The 16557-nt window shown below is 45.1% G+C and overlaps 1 long non-coding RNA gene across 2 annotated transcripts; it reads left to right on the forward strand.

The window, feature by feature from the left end:
- Positions 1-3382: 3382 nt before the first annotated feature.
- LOC141954568 (uncharacterized) lies at positions 3383-15947 on the forward strand. 2 transcript variants are annotated; one of them, XR_012632208.1, is made up of 3 exons: positions 3383-4057; positions 4799-4901; positions 14761-15947. It is a non-coding gene; the product is annotated as an uncharacterized LOC141954568 (long non-coding RNA). The 2 variants fall into 2 exon arrangements; XR_012632207.1 differs by lacking the exon at positions 14761-15947 and adding an exon at positions 6024-7015.
- The last annotated feature ends 610 nt before the right edge of the window (positions 15948-16557 follow it).

Here is a 16557-nt window from a genome sequence, read left to right on the forward strand (position 1 = left end):
AGTGACCAGGCTGGGGACATTCCCCGATGAATGGAGGTTATGCCTGAAGATGGCGGCAGGGGAAGGGGATGCACAGGCTGAAACATGTGATAGTGACAGCTGTCATGTTAATTCCACTCTTCCCCCCCATTCTGTTTTTTGTTGGGTTTATTGAGGAGAGGAGAGAAATGCATAGAGGGGAAGAGGAGGGGATCAAGGAAGGAGAGGAAAGGGCAGGCTTGCAGCCGTTTTATATCAAAAGGTTAGCTATCAGCTGGATCCCTACTAAATAGATGGGCACCCTCAGTGTGAATTCAACTCCATCTCAGAAGACATCCCCACATGCTGGAAGTGTTTCTTTTCCATTTTTGCAGTTTAAAATCTCTGTGATTTTAAAAAGTCACTTTTCCTATCTCTAGTACAGCGTGAGACAGGCAGAGCCAGGCGAAGCCACCAACTTTTCTTGGGGAAACAGAGTATTTCTCCAAGAGGGCAGTGCAAGGGCACACAGCCCCACACCAAGCCAGCTGCCACAGAGAAGCTTCCCTGCCACGCAGACTAGTGATGCCCCAACCTGAGCCAGCCATGGAGTCCACATCCTTTTCTGGTCCCAAATTAATTCAGTTATTTTGCTGAGTAAAAGATGATTAAACAAGCATGAATATTTTATCGTTAGAGGCTTCCTATTAAACTATGACTATAAAAACTGGCACAGGGCAAATAAAGCTTCCTCGAGATAAGCATGTTAGCAGCTATGTTTCCTTAAACATTGTCCACAAAACGCATTGGCTGACCAAAATGTTTATCAGTGCTACCCCTCAGGAACTTGTTTATTTTCAGTTCTTCTGACTGCCTTATATTTAGTGTAGTAATGTGGTTACCTTTTACATAAAACTGCATCATTAAATAGATTCCTCAAACGATTTTCAACACCACAAAGGCAAAAGACTAATGCAAAAGAATGCCGAGGCTGAAAAAGAAGCATTCACCAGCCAGAACACAGCAAAAACCTCTCGCCCGTAGCATATTTTGATTCCTTTGCAGTTTAAACATAATTCTGGATTCACTTATTTGAAATGCTTGTTCTGGGATTAATTAAATCAGCTGGTCTGATCTTTGAGCTACTGATGTGTACACTTACTCTTTCTTAATGTAGGGTGGGTTTTTTTCTATATACAGGAGCAGTGGTAGCAAGCCAGAGCAACGCCAGCGTGCTGTAGTGAACAAAGAACTCTAAAGCAGAAGTAGATGTCAGAGTGCTGCTCCTCCGCACCAATGCCAACGCTGCCCTAGCACAGGGAATCACGCTCCCTCCCCTCCTACCACCACACGTGCATGGCTACTGGCATGGGCAAACACCAGCAAGGCAGGAGGGAACCAGGAGAGATGACAGACTAAAAATATTAGTGCATTTGAAAGCAGAAAATGTGGGCATTGCTTTTATCCTGGGCATTTTATCTGTGGCAATCAAGCAGTGAAAAAGTCCTTTAGGAAAGCCAAGCTGAAACTGCAAACAGTGTAGATAACAACCCCCACAGTCGCCGCGGATGAAACAGAGAATAAATGTGCAATACTTTGGGAGGTGTTGGTTTGCCTCTGAATTTCCAAAGTCCAGAGAGATTTATTCATTTTGGGCCAGAGCCCAAAGCCATCCCTAGGCAAGGGGAGTCTTGGCTGGGGCAGAGGGTTGACCTCTTTATGGCAGGGCTGGTCTACGGTGATCGGAAAAGAGCTGCTTCCGTTCAACCCGTGTCTGCTTCGCACGGGGAAACACACAAATGTTGCTCTCACTGACGTTAATGGGAATTATGGTTGCAGTTTAACTTCCTCACATGCCAAGGTATCCCACAGGTATCAGCCCGGGTATGTGTATACAAATTAGATCTTAAAGCTGCACACATTTTTCCTCTTTATAAAAGAAGACCAGGGACTCTATAACTGCTAAGAACAGGCTGTCTGAAAGGTGTTTTATTAACTAAAGTTGGGGAAGAAAATGAAACTGAAAAGAATACGACTGCATATTAAACTACATGAAGTGGTCATGACAACTGGGGATCTTGGTATCATAAAATTTTAACAGCTGGATGCAATCAATGGGGATTTTCCATTTTTCTTTTTTGTTAAGCTTAAGAAAGAAAGAGAAAGGGAAAAAAAAAAGAGAAAAGCTTCATTTTACTAGAGCAAGTTCTTCATCCAGCTCAGCTTTCTTTGCTTAATATCAGAAGTTGTCTTTACTTCTCTATAAATCTCAGCACTGCCTATGCTAGGGCAACGCCATCCCTTTCCCAGGGCAGGGATTCCACAGCAGGAGGTGTTCAATATGCCCAATAGCAGCACAACAAGGAATGGAAACCAGAGAAATGCATGTTGTAGGGAGACTTCCCCAGCATGTATACAATTGTCAGAACTTCACAAATAATTAACCGACATCAAATTTTGCCTCAAACTTCATCAAGACTCATCTGTGCCTGAAACCTCACAGTAGTTCTTCAGCAAAAGGACTAAGTTCCAGGGTAAGTCAATAGAAATGCTTCACTATTTGGCTGGGCATCTTCCATTTCATCACATGTAATCACAACCTGGGCTTTCCCTTATGTACATTTGTTTTGCTTTAGCACTGCTTACTTCTTGGTGATGTCAACACTTGCTTTGAGGTAGCTGAAGAAATATTTCACAGACTGAGCTTTATCAGAGCTATAGAAAAGGAGAGCATTGGCCAAAAATAATGTAATGGGCTTCTTACCAAAAAAATTAATGCATATGTTTAGAAAACAAGTCCAGAATTGTATATAACTTACTGGAATCATGTTCCTTGATAGCTCCATTGAGGACTGCCTTATTCATTCAGGGAGTAATGGGATATTATTCAGCACAAGTAAGTTTGATGGCTCTCAGTCTGACTCGTATGGCTTAGCTCAGGCAGCCCTGAGAACAAGCATGTTTCCTCAGTTTGTTGTTATTTCCATGTCTGTTAAAATGTAAAGCAACTCCAAACTCCTGACTTCACCTTCCAATGGTTGCATGTGAATGTTTATTTACTAAAATAACTTCATTTTTCATTTAACGATGCTTCACGACGTCTACAACAGCATCTACACATCTGAAGAAAATCTGCTGTTCTTGCTGCATTTTCAGCCCGTCCAAACCCCACTTGTCTCCAAAGTCACAGGATTTCCAGAGCAGAGGTTGGGTTCTGGATAAACTCCTAAGCTCCAGTTTTGAGAACTACAGATGGCCCTTGCCTGTCCCGAGGGACTTGGCGCTGCGCACTCGTACCAGGGCTCAGAGCAAGGCAGGATGGAGCACTGAAGCTGCTAAAAGAGCAGATGTCAGTGTGGGGAGTTTTCACCTTCAGTCTCCCAGTTCCTTCAATGGCTTGTCCTAAATCTTGTTTTCCATGTTTCTCCCACAAAAGTCATTTGGAAACACCTGTAGGAGGGCCAAAATAAACATCAGCAGATGGTGACTGGAAAATGTCATGGGCTGCCCTTTGCCCAGGTGCCTGGAAGGGAGCAGAGCACATCACAGGGAGAGCTGGTAGTGCCCGTAGCAGTGGGCTGTGAAGAAAACAACTGGTGGGCAACAAAATGCTGGCTGCACTCAGTGACTGCTGAGAGCTGGGATGGGGATCTGGTTTCTGAATTTGGGGGAACACATCTGGACTGGGATGGACTTCTGAACTGTGTGCTTGCTTCAATACCAAATGTGTCTGAACTAAAGTGAGCTGTTGCTAAATGATACTGTGAAGCTGCTGCAAGTGTCTTGGGCAGAGATGGGAGCTCAGAGCTGGCCGCACAGAATAAAATGATCAGAGGGAAGAGCCAAGAAACACGCTTGTCTATGGAAGGCCGGTAGGATCAAACCACAGTGGCTGAACTACACGATGCATTGCAGAGGCTAGTACGCGGCACTGGGCAGTGAGGAGGCTTTTCTTCTGTTCCAGGAGAAGTTACCAAGCCTTTCCAGATGTCATTCAAAAGGAACTAACAGAAAAACAGGTGAAAAACCAGGGCGGCCCGTGAATAAACCCTCCTGGGAACATGTTCCACCGAAAACGAGGATCATACTGGCACGTCACGTGAGTCACTAGGACGCCCCAGCCATCGGGGGGGTGACACTGAACGGGCTGTGGAGGAGCCGGCCCACAGGCTCCCAGCGGGCTTTTTCCACTTAAGGCCAAGACCGGCCCCTGCACCGAGGCCGGGGAGGGGGGCCGCGGGGTAACGGCTCTCCTCTCCTCTTTCCTGACCGCTTCCTCGCACCTCCCGCTACAGACGGCCCGGAGAGCCCGGTGTGCTCCGGCCGCGGCCGGGAGAGCGGCCAGAGGCGGGCAGGGGCGGCCCCTCCCCCCGCCGCGGACCCCCGGCCCAGTGTCCCCCCGCGGCCGGGCCCTCCCCTCCCCGCTCCCCGCGGCCGGCGGGGGCGGCAGGGCCGTGCCCGGGGCGACAGCGCCACCTGGCGGTCAGAACGAGCCGCGCCGCCGCCCTGCCGCCACCGGCCCCGGCCCCAGGGCGGCGGAGGGGGGACAGCGTGGCGGGGGGGACACCCCGGGGACCCCCCCCCCCCCCCTGCCCTGCCGTGTGCTTTCCCTGCCGTGAGTCCGCTTCTGACACACCGGCACACACACAGGCGCGCACGTTCTTCTGAGTGTCTCCCGAATTCCCCGTGACAGTCACTCTGGTCTTTTCGAGGACGGTTTGCTTAATTTTATGTTCTCTGGGGTGGGGCTGTACCGCTGAAGTGCCCTGACTTCACGAAAATCTCTGACTTAATTTCTGTGTTCATTTGTTCTCTATGTTCATTTCTGCACTCAAAGCAGCAGCCTGCAGGCTGATCTTTCCCCATGATGCTCACCCTGTGCACTGCGAGGATCAAACAGGGATGACAGCAGAGATGTGAAGCGGCTACAGAAAGCATCCGAGGTGAGGAAACAAGAAGGTAAAGGTTGAAACAGCAGGCACCCATCCCAGAAATCACATAAGCCATTCACAGTGCAGGGGAACGATGAGATAAGGGCTTCTCTCACAATAACGAAGAGGAGAAATGCAGGGCTATGAAAAATTGAAAGTTATTTTCCTACACTTAGTGTAAGTCCTGAAATAGTGAAAAGTTTGGGGAAAAGCAGCTCAGTGTGTGCTGGTCCATGGACATCATCAACCTGACCGGTGCAACAGCTACCCAGGGGACGCCTGGGGCCTTTGCTGCAGGTGCTCTTTCAGAGAATACAAACATTCTGAGGATTCATGCTTTTTTGCATGTCCTCATAGGACAGCTTATAAACTCTGTGAGAACTCTGCCTGAGCTTACAGGCTCACAAAGGTACACTGCAAAACGATAAAACCAGTGTGAGTTTCAGGAGCACTTCTGTAACGTGTACAGATCTGAAATCCATGAGCACATTTTCTCATGAGACTGTGCCAGAGCCAAAACCCTGCCCCGTGTGTCACTCACCGGTGTCAGAAACCAGTGTCAGTGTTCAGTTTTGTCACCCCTGCTAGGTAGCAACGACTTCCAGCAAACTGCCAAGAGGCTGATGCCTCAAACAGGCACAGTGATGTCTAACAGAACCTGTCTGTCCACAGGAACCATGAGATATATGGGCTTAGCATCCTAATGGTCTGTGAGGTGATGCATATGGCTCTGCATCTCTGCTTATGCAGGACTCAGGTGAAGAAGTGAGGTTCCTCTGTGGCACCCAAGCCCTACAGGTCCCTGTTTTCCACTCCTTGAAAAGATTTCTTCTTGATGTAGAATGGCCTTTTAATGATTTTTCTTTTCTAACATTCACGTACATTTTGTCCTTTCAACTTACTGATAAATGTAGCAGTCTGCTTTCCATTTTCACAATGTGTTTTACCCATGAACTTAATCTTCTCATCAGATGTTGAGAGCTTCAGAGGCACTTAGAAAGCTTTCGGCTCACATGCACTGCCCCAGACCACACCTTCTCCTTGGGGAATTCCCAGGCTTTCAACTTGAGACTGTGATCTCTGTAAACCCTTGTCTGTGATGTCTCAATATTTGTAATACTTCTCATTGTTCAGGATTTAGCACTGCCCAAGTGCATGGGGTGGCTTGCCATTCATCAGCAAAAATGTGCTGGGCTTCCTCCAGCGAATCTTCCTCACCTCCCCAAGATCTCCTGTGCTCACCAGCAGGCTGTCAAGGAGGGCTGGGGGCAAGAAATCATGGCTCCCTCATAAGACAATCAATAGAAAACTTTCTGTCGGCTTTTGCTGAGTCCAGGCTGTGCCTTCCACTCAGACGTCTCGCCCTGCTGCCCCCCGCAGCGCCTGGGCAGCGACCCAGCTTGGCCTCCGACGAGGACTTCGGCTTCTCCCTGTTGTAAGCTGCATCCCTGCGTGGCGGATGCTGCTGTGGCCAGACAGCGAGCACGAACCTCGCTTGGTGCCGGTGTCCTGCTGCGTCAGCCACTGGCAACCTCAGTTAGATCCAAGGAGCTGCGCAGCTGTAGACCCCGAAGGAGTTTGTGGGTGGGAGCAGAAAAGCATCGCTCTTAAACATACTGTCTTTGGGCATGAGAAAGATCGAGTCTTCAAATTGTGCCTGGACTATTCAGTGCTTCATAAGCTTTGGCACAAGAGAAGGGAGAGCCTGGGAGTTCCAGTGAAAGAAAAAAGTCCATGGTACATAAATAAGATTTAAAAGTAATGGAGCTGTAAGAACAATAATTGCAGAACTACATGCTGGTAAATTTTTATCACACAATAATACATATGGCAGCAGCAAAGAGAGTCTCTGATTTCTTTGCTTAAGTATATAAAGTACACGCATTTATAAAAGCAACCATTCCCATTCTGTTATGCTGTTCGGAATGTGTTTGAAAAGCACATTAAAGTGTGGGGAAGTGTCCAAAAAAGTTGGATCGGTCTGGTTTATGACTGACAGGAAAGGCCAAGCAATTATCTGAACTCCTGATGGGACAATTTTGTTCAGATGTATTTTGGGGTCAGGAGGCAAGGATTTCATCAGAGAGAGTTCTTCAGCATATGAAACATACAATGTGTCCAAAACAAGGTCTGAAGTTGATTAGACATAAGTATTCAAAAGGAAATGATTTACATGACAGCCCTGGATGTATCGTCCTCTCAGTAGGATCTGACCCAGCAAGGCTGAGATAACTTACTTATAAAATAGGACTTGTGGACCCAGCTAGGCAAGTCTTTTTTTTTTTCATTATAATGCTTTGCAGTGAATGACTATATAAATCTTCATGAAACAGGTGAAAATATAAGAACAGTTCCTCAGCTGGTGTAAATCAGCAAAACTCCACCAACTGTGCTGGTTTACATCAGCACAAAACCGGGACTGTGGTTTCTAGATGGGCTGAAAGGTTTTGCTGTGTTTGGATGCTACCTGTCAGGTGCTTTGAAAGAGGCATTTTGAGACATTTTTACTCCATTTCTAAGTAACTACCATGGACATATGACAGGTTCATGCATTTTAGTGGAGTTCCTGTAAAAGGATGCCAGTGTGATTGCGTCCAGCATCCAGGTTGCCAGGCGGTACTGAGGTCATTCCCTCTGATGCAGCACACGTCACATGCGTGCACAGCTTTGTCATGGCCACTGGCTCATGGGGTCTGCCCAAGGACAGATGCCAAAGCCAAAAGAGACAGCTCCCTTGTCACCAGGGGCTTTGCCACGAGGAGCACATGGGGGACACCTGCAGTTTGCACTAGTAGGCAGCAAGAGGATGGGATCTTTTCGTGGTGCAACATTTCCCTCTTCTTTATCACCTGGAAGCCATATGATCTCAGTGCCTTCATAGGGAAAGATCACATAGAAGGTATTTAAAAAAAAAATAGTTTTCCTGTATTTTGTCTTCTTCTTTTTTCTCCTGTTAATTTTTTGGGGGTATTGCAATAGACAAAGCAGCCTATCTGCAAGTGGTTTAGCCTTGCTGTGTTTAAATGTTGTTGTTTATTTCTACGCATTTTGCATTTTTGTCTTCAAATTCTGGCACGCACGCAGAGTTTGCTGTGAAAAATGGAGAATGGATATTTTAAAATTCAAACAGGTTCACTTTTGCAAGCTTTCTTCTTACAGGTGAGATCCCTTTCTCACACCTTCTTAGAGGGCTTTGCAAATGTCCCTCATGCTTTTAGCAAGACAGGCTTGATGTCTCCAGAAGATTTATTATGAGTCACAACTTAATCAAGGAACCAAGAAATATTCATTTTTCATGTAACTTGTACAGCATCATCACCTGAGAGACTCAGCACTAGTAAATCTTGCTGGCATACTGAGAAGGGTGATCCCAAATTTTCGGAGACTTCCCAAATGCAGACTGAAGAGATACACTGCTTTATGTCTCCTTCCAAGCCGAAAAGAATTATGTTTGGGAAATAAGCCCTTTAGATGGTAATTTAATTTGGGGCAGATGTGCCCAACAGCTATGACATCATCCTAAAGCAGGTCTTTTCTCCTTCTCTGTGCATCCCCCCCAGCTTTACAGGAAAGATACGGAATGTAAAGGGATTTATCAGGTGTCTTATCATAAATGTGCTTTATATCCTGAAGTGTTTCTGTGAGCTGGTTCTCATAGGTAAGACCAGCTGTTAGCTCCAAATCAGGACAAATAAAAGAAAAAAAAAAAAAGATTGTGCACAGGAAAGAAAGAAATTCCAGCAATCATGCATATTGTGGGAAAGAAGAATAAAATCAAATATACATCTCATTTGTCTTTAAGCATGTGATTTCTTTCGCTGTCAGAACTGTAGGTGAATTTGCTTTCATCTGAAAGTGAATTCAGCTCTGGATTTAGCAGCAAACAATGTTGCTCGCAGTGAACCTGGAGAAACTGTTTTCGACTGGTAAATCAGGCTCCATCCGTTTAATCATTGGCAGCCAATGCAGATGTAAAGTAATGCTGCCTGTCATGGTGGTTTTGGCTCTCTGAACACCCTTCCTCAAAACCTTCACCCACACCCAAATTAATTTAACATCAATTAACAACTACCATCATGCCCGAGGAATTCACGGATGGCCAAAGTTAGGTGCCGGGGACCTGGCAAGTGCCCAGTGAATGCAGGTACCTCCTGGGAGGAGACAGCCCTGGAGACTAAATCAGTCCTAATTTAGTTGAGTTTTACGTGGCCTAGATCTTTCCCCTATTCCATACCAGAAGAATTATATTGGAAGGAAGAAACAGGGGATTTTGTAGCATGCTTTAGTAGGTGTAGCATAAAAGGGATTTTGTCTTCATTTTCCATAGATGTATTGGGAAGCACGGAAAGCCTGTGGTCTTTTCTCAGAGGCTTTTTTATATAATGCTTTTTTTTTTTTATGTGAAGGGCTTCAGGTTTTCACAGTATAGTAATGTCCATCCTTTAGACAAAAATGCAGAGATCTCTTGGCATCGGGCAGCTTGTAATGGGGAACATGTAAGATGCCTCATCACTTCACCCGGTGCCGGAATGTGCTCCCATCACATGATGGAAAACCCCTGTGCTTTCACCACCCAAACCCCACGTTTTGTTGGGTAAGGGGGAAAAGTGCCTACCCCAAAGAAAAAGGCTGCTGGGACAAGAAGTATTGCTCATCACTGCGTGGTGCTTGCTGGGAGAACAAGATGACCCATGCTGGTGCTGAGGGCCAGGGGAAGCTCTTCATGTCCATAAAAGAATAAATATCTGCTTAAATTAACAAAGAGGAGGGAAAAATGCTAAATGAAAAAAAGAAAAAGGAGCTAACTGCAATACTCGCTCTTTTTGCTCTTTAAATATCTGCAGCCAGCAATGTTCACAGTGAGTGCCAGGAATATGAAAAGGTTGATGAAGGGCGAGCGCCAGCAGTCTCAGCCTTTTCACACTTGTTGCTGCTGAATCATACATAACTCCACATAACTCCACATAGCCCCGTTTGGGGCTGTGCGAGTCATTGCCAAGATAGTGACATCTTTGGGCCAGTGTAGATTTTTGAAGTGTGGAGAGCTGCATTGACTATTCTGAGGGAACTGGGGGGGTAGGATTTATCCAAACATGACAGAAATATGTGTATCTGGGAAAAAACAAAAAAAAGAGATCATGATAAAATTAATTTTTACTGCAGCCCTTTAGGTCTTGGCTTTGTGAAAACTGTTTCAAGCCATTGCCTTTCCTTAGGCAGGTCAGAGGGCCAAATCCAATGATAAATACAAAACTCTGAGATCATTATTCCCTTCTTGGATTTTAACTGATGAAAAGCTCCGTTCTGTTTGGCTGGGCTGTGGTCCAAAGCCCAGTGACCACCCTGCTGCAGCAAAATGCTGAATTAGGGTATTCTTGAAAACCTAAAACATCACTTATTCTTTTCCTGATAGGAAAAAGATAAAAGTCTGCCGGATCTCTATCTTTAATCATTTGTGCCCTCACAATCATCTTTCCCTAGGCTTGATAAAACCCTCTTGCAGTTGAAGGGTGTAGCAGTTGGGGCGTTTGGTGCCAGCAGATTTTTGTGCTGGGATTTCACTCCTTGAAGGCAGGGGAAGGCTGGCTGCCAGCCCAGCAGCGTGTGGGCAAGGCTGCCCGAAGCCTGCAGTGGGCTGGGGTTGTGTTGCTGGCTGAGCAGTGGCTAGGACACTCATCCCTGTGCTTTTTGAAGGTGTCCACCAAAATCTGGGTTGAGAGCATTGTTGTCACTGGTGTTGGCAACATCAACTGAATCTTGGTTAAAATAATGTTTTATTTCCACAGGTCTTAATCTGGGGAATGATCTCAGTGCATTTTCTAAATAGTCTTAAACACTGATTTCCAGTGGTCCTGTATGTTCAAGATGGAATATTTTCATGTTAAACTCCTCCTTCTGATTTTAAGTGAGGGTGAGCATTTCAGGACAAAAAGAAACCCAAGCCACTTAAACCTATCCACCTCCACTGCAGTAGGTGAAACTTGGTTTCCACAAGAATTCCCAAGCATATTATGGCAAATTTCCCCAACCTTTCTGCAGCTGTGCTGGCAGGAGGCCAGCAGGCTAAAGGCAGTATCAAATTGAATGTAAAGGTGCAATATACATAGCCCAGAGCTACCAGCACAAAAGGCTCTGCCCTGGATCCTGTGGCTGCAGACCACTGTGGCACCCAGTGCACACCTGGCCCCAGGCAACCAAAATGTGTATTGAAAATTATTTGTCTCTTCCCTTATGATGAATAACAAAGTCCTGTTACTCCTGGAGCATCTTCTTCAAGCTTGTGCTTGAGAAGCTCAGCCAGCCTTCTCCTGTGCTCTCCCAGGAGGATGTTCAACTCCCTCTGGAGGATCCTCCACCTAAAGGAGATTCCCCCAAGCTTTTCTTCCCTGCGGCGGGCACCTTTCTTGGTCTGGGTAAAACAATGTCTCTCCATTTTCCGAACTCCCTGTGAGGGCTGCATGGAAATGTTAATCCTGTCTTGAATCAAGGAGAATGATTTTTACATTGCAATGGCAACAGTATGACACACCTCAGCCTTTCCAGGGCTGTGGGTGCTGCTGCTCTCACTGCTGGCTGTCAGAGGTGTTGGATTTTGGTTTGGAGGGGACTACAGATGAACTCAGGTCTGGATGTAGGATGAAGGAAGGAGCCTCCAGACAGGCTGCTGCCTGTGCAGGATGCTGCCTTGCTCTCCTCCTTCCCTTCTTAGCTGTTTCCTTAGATGCCTGGTAGTAGCATTACAGACTCATGATCATTGCAGGCACCAGCGTTTATCAGCAGTAAGAAATGCTGTATTTTAACAGTGCATTTTTTTTACAGTTTTAAAATAACATTTGCCAAAAACTTCCCTGACCCCAGTTGATGCTTTGCAACTGGTTGGGCAGGAGTCCTACTCCTCATGCTTGGCACAGCATGGCCAAGGCAAATCTGATTCAGAAGAACAAACATGTTTCCTCTTGGTGACAGGCAGGGAGCAGCAATACATACCTTGACTGGAGTGGGGCATTTGAATGCGTCCCCCATGATGTTCTTATGAGGCCAGGTAAGGACATAGAGGCCATATGAAATCATTAGTCAGTGGGTGCACAAGTGGCTGAAAAACATGCTGAACTTATCACGGTTTGCCATCAAACTGAAAATTCATTTTTAATGGGGTCAACCAGGGTCTCTCCGGGGCCTGTTTCTGTTTGATATTTTCACTAGTAACTCGGATAATGGAATAAAGTATGCTTATAAAAATGGCCCATCACACTAAACTAGGAGGATTGCAAGCATATTGGGGCCCAGGATTAAAATTCAAAACAGCTATGAAAAATTGGAGAGTTTTTCCAGAATCAACAAATGGAACCAAAGAGAGACATGTGCAAAGTGCAAGGAGGTCAAAAGGACTTGTGTTGAAACAGGGGGTGACTGACCAGATGGCAGAAGAGACCTGTGAATAAGCACAGACTGCATGACCACAGTGACACCCATGTGTGTACTCATGGGGATGGGAAAGCCAAGGGCTGGATGATAACTTCATGGTGCTGGGAACTTCTCAGCTCAAGTGCTGTGTCCAGCACTGGGCATCACCTTTTAACAAAGATGTAAATGAAATAGAAAGCCCTGAGAGACCAACAAGTGTGTTAAGAGGTTTATAAAACCTGACCTGTGAGGAGAGGTTGAAAGAGCTTGGGGTTGTTTAGTCTAGTGAAGAGAAGATGGATGGGTCTGGAGGGAGCAGGATAACAGCCTTCAAAGATTACTGTAAAAGAGGATGAACATCTGTTGCCTTGATGTTCACTGAGACTGGAACAAGGAGTAATGGGTTTAACTGGAAGCAAGGGAGATTTAGATCAGATATTAGGACAAACTCCCAACTGTAATCAAAGATAAGCTCAAGAGCAGGCTACCTTTGTGGGCTGGGAGAGCACAGACATTAGAGGTTTTTAAGAACAGATTAGAGGAACATCTGTCAGAGATGGTCTATTACAGCTCATCTCACCTCAGCACCAGGGAATAAGCCACACAGCCCTACCTTTCTGGGATTGCTTTATCTTTCCCTGCAGTAATTTGGTGGAGTTTTGCAGGAGCTGAGGGATCTGTGTCAATAGCTCTTGGTCTGTTGCTTGGGAAGCAGAGCAGCTCCGACAGGAGGGAAACCCAAACATCTACCTGACACATGAGTAATATGAGCACATGGTGGCTAGTACTTACACAGACATGATCCAAATCTGCATGTCTTTGCTTATAGAGCAAGATATTTCAGAACTCCACTTAAATTCAAGTTGTCCTTGAGCTTCCTCTCTCAGTGGGATCCTTCCTTAACACATCTCCTAAGGCACCTGAAAGCAGTGATGAAGTTCTCTCAAGCCTCATTCCTGATGTTTAAGCAGGTTTGGTACTTGGAGGCGGTGCTCACAGGAACCATCTAACACCACAGTACTGATGTTATAAATTGAGTCAATCTCCATGACACAGTTCCTAAATAAGGTGCTAAAAAGTAAAACATCAAAGCTGCAAATGGCAAAAGCAACCACACTGCTTTGTACATCAAACCAGTTGTAGATCGGTAACTCATTGTCTTCCTATTTCCCTACCTTTTTTCAGTGTGATACAACCTATGATAAAATGTGCTTTTAAAAGCAGATGGTTAAACAAGATGTGCAATCTGCTTACTATTATAGCTTCTGCCCCAAGCTGTGAAAGAGTGCCTCTTCACTGCGACAGTCCAGGATAATTTGAGCATATAGGTTTGTGTTCTAGGAAACAGTAAAAATTGTCTATTCAATGATAAATAGTTGTCTCTTCTTTAGAAGCACTTGTTATCACCTCCTCATACTGAATATTTTTAGTACTAGCAAAGTATCTTCTTTTCAACTCCCTTGAGACATCTGCTCTCCATATGGTAGACTTGCCTCTGCTTCCACAGCCTGTTTCTGGGAAGGAGACTCCCGATACGACAAATTGGAATTATTTCCAGGTCTTCAAACACTTCACTAGTTCCTAACTCATGGAATTGACCCTAGCAAATTCTGCACAATTGCACATGTTTTAATCCCTTTTGCCTACCTAATTTTTGTCATATTGCTTCCACTGTCAGTAAACTGCCCTTAAAACATCTATGTGAGGTTGTCGGTGGCAGAGAGCCACTTGGGAGCCAGTGCTGGTGCTGAGCCCACCTATGGTACATCGACCCACCAAGCCATCCTGCTCCTCTGCTCCTTGAAGGAAACCCGCTGGAAGCAGCACAACCCCATCCCAGACGTGACGGTGGGGCTGTTGGCACGAGAGCACAGCCCCTTTGAGCATCCAGCTCCTTAGCACCATGACTCATGCAAGTAAAACTGGGCCATTCCATCACTATGGACCACGCTGTTTGCTTTCTGTGGTTTCTAAACCTAATTCTGTGGAGAGAAGACTCCTGCAATCACACAGAAAGGGGACAGCATTTTTTTTTCTTTTGGTTTGGCAACAAATGCCAGAAGATGGATCAAGAGCTAAAAAATAATCGCTCATGTTTGTGTGTTGTGTGTATATCTATAGTTACCCTCTTATTCCCCACTGTAGCCTGTGATGTATGTATACTCTCTGACCTTGCACTGTAAAACACATGCACTATTCAAATATATTTCCTCATGCCTTACTATAGGAACTGTCAGTTTGAATTTTTCTAGAAGCTGTTACAGTACAAAGAGACACAAAGGTCTGTCAAGCAATTCATTCTGCACAACAACATGATATTGTAAGTATCAGCAAAGGAAAACCACACAGCTGATATTTGAAGGGCAAGACCTTCGTAGAGAGTCAGTGGACAGCACTGAATATTGATATCTCTGATGCGTAATGTTTGCATATGTTAATAACACCCATTCTTCTTCTGTGATTACAGAAATCAGGGAAGTGACACACCAATTGGAAGAAAGCTGTGTGTGCGGGGAGGAACAGCATCAACACCCCGCTGAGCTGCAGAGAAGTGAGGAGTGCTCTACATCAGCAGACCCCCCATCGTGCTGACCCCCCAGCACACCGCTGAGCTTAGGTTATACTGAATGAGCCGTGATTTTGTCTTGAAAAGCTAATGCTTTAAACTATCCACACGATATTTTTTTCCAGGATCTATAGCTAAAATTCCAATGGTATAATATGTGGCCATGAGAAATGCATCTAGCCATAACATCTTTTCTATGGTACCTATTAAATCCTTCTTAATTAGAAATAAGTCAATTGTTTTGGCAGCTGAGTGCCATATACAAAATACCTGGAGAAAAGTATTCCAGATCCTACTGAAAATACTGGGGACAAAGTAAAAGCAGAGTAACCCAGATGAAAAATAAAACCTGAGGAAAAAACCCCAATGTTTTTCTTAAATTTTTGGTTAGTGAGAAAGAAACCTACCCGGCTTTTTATTCTTTAAGTAATATATATGGAAAGATTTTGTTTCTTTCAAATTAAAGTAGTATGTGGACTTGCTCTTTTGAGATAGCTCAGAAATCTGTTTTATGGAGATGCAAATAAACTTCACATATGAAGCAGCAGATAGGGCACATTCAGCATGTTATCACTTAGCTTCTGCATATAATACAGTTTCTGCTGCTAAACAATATTAAATGTTTTAGTAATTCATTGCATCATTAATTAAGGACCTAAAGGGCAAAGATGTGTCAAACTGAGTACACTGCTTTGTCTCAACTTTTCCTACATCCAAGGTTACAGCCGGACAGTTCAGTGGCATGTTCCCAAACACTGAGCCACTGCCAACATTTTCTTAATGGGATTAAATTGTGCCTTGTTACTGTACAAAGACACCTTTTAAATACGCTTGGCCATTTATTTGATGTATGATTCTCTTTAGCTGAATTATTATCCTGAATTTGTGTATAGTAAACTCTTTATTTCATTACTTGCTGTAATTCTTCTCCTAAAATGTATCCAATTAGTGACAGAGATATTAATAGAATGGAGAAGCAAGATGGGTCATTTAGAAGTTTTTCCCTTCTGTTAGTATCTTTATCAATAATTGAATAAATACTAAGAGAAGTACATCATCTTGATGTATGTACAATAAAAAAAAAATGAAATTGATAAACAAGTGTCTGGAGGAACTATCCTGAAATGACACCATGCCTTGCAGAGCCAGAAGGAGGGGTTTACAGACCACAGTAATACTAACCACAGATAAAACAAAGGACAGGCCGGTCAGGGACAGGGCTCAGAAGCTGGGATGGTGATGGTGAGGGATGGTGATGGGGATGGTGATGGGGATGGGGAGGGAACTTCTGCCAAACTGGGCCTCTGGCATCTTTCTGCCACAGGCAATAGAGCAGCAGGGATCATCAGACAAAGTCATCTCTGGGACATGATACAGGCAGTAGCCACAGTCACAGCAGATTAAATATGCTGAAAAAAATTTCCAGTTGCTGCAAATTCTAAATTAGACTGTAACTAAAAGGCAGTTTTCCCTCCCTCGAAGCTGGGCACTCAAATGTCTACAGCATGCTCAGGTTTGCCAGACTCCTTTCCTCCCAGTTTGCCAGGCTCCTTTCCTCCCAGCTCCTCTCCCTCCCCTGAAAGCAGCAGCTCAGCCTCCCAGCCCTGTGCGGCACAGGCAGGTGTCTGTGTCTTCCTGTCTTGCACTGCTGAGCAGCCTGAGTGAGCCAAGGCACCAGAGCCCTGCGCCTTGAACGAG

The sequence above is a fragment of the Strix uralensis genome, chromosome 1 (assembly GCF_047716275.1).
Source record: "Strix uralensis isolate ZFMK-TIS-50842 chromosome 1, bStrUra1, whole genome shotgun sequence".
Taxonomy (NCBI): domain Eukaryota; kingdom Metazoa; phylum Chordata; class Aves; order Strigiformes; family Strigidae; genus Strix; species Strix uralensis.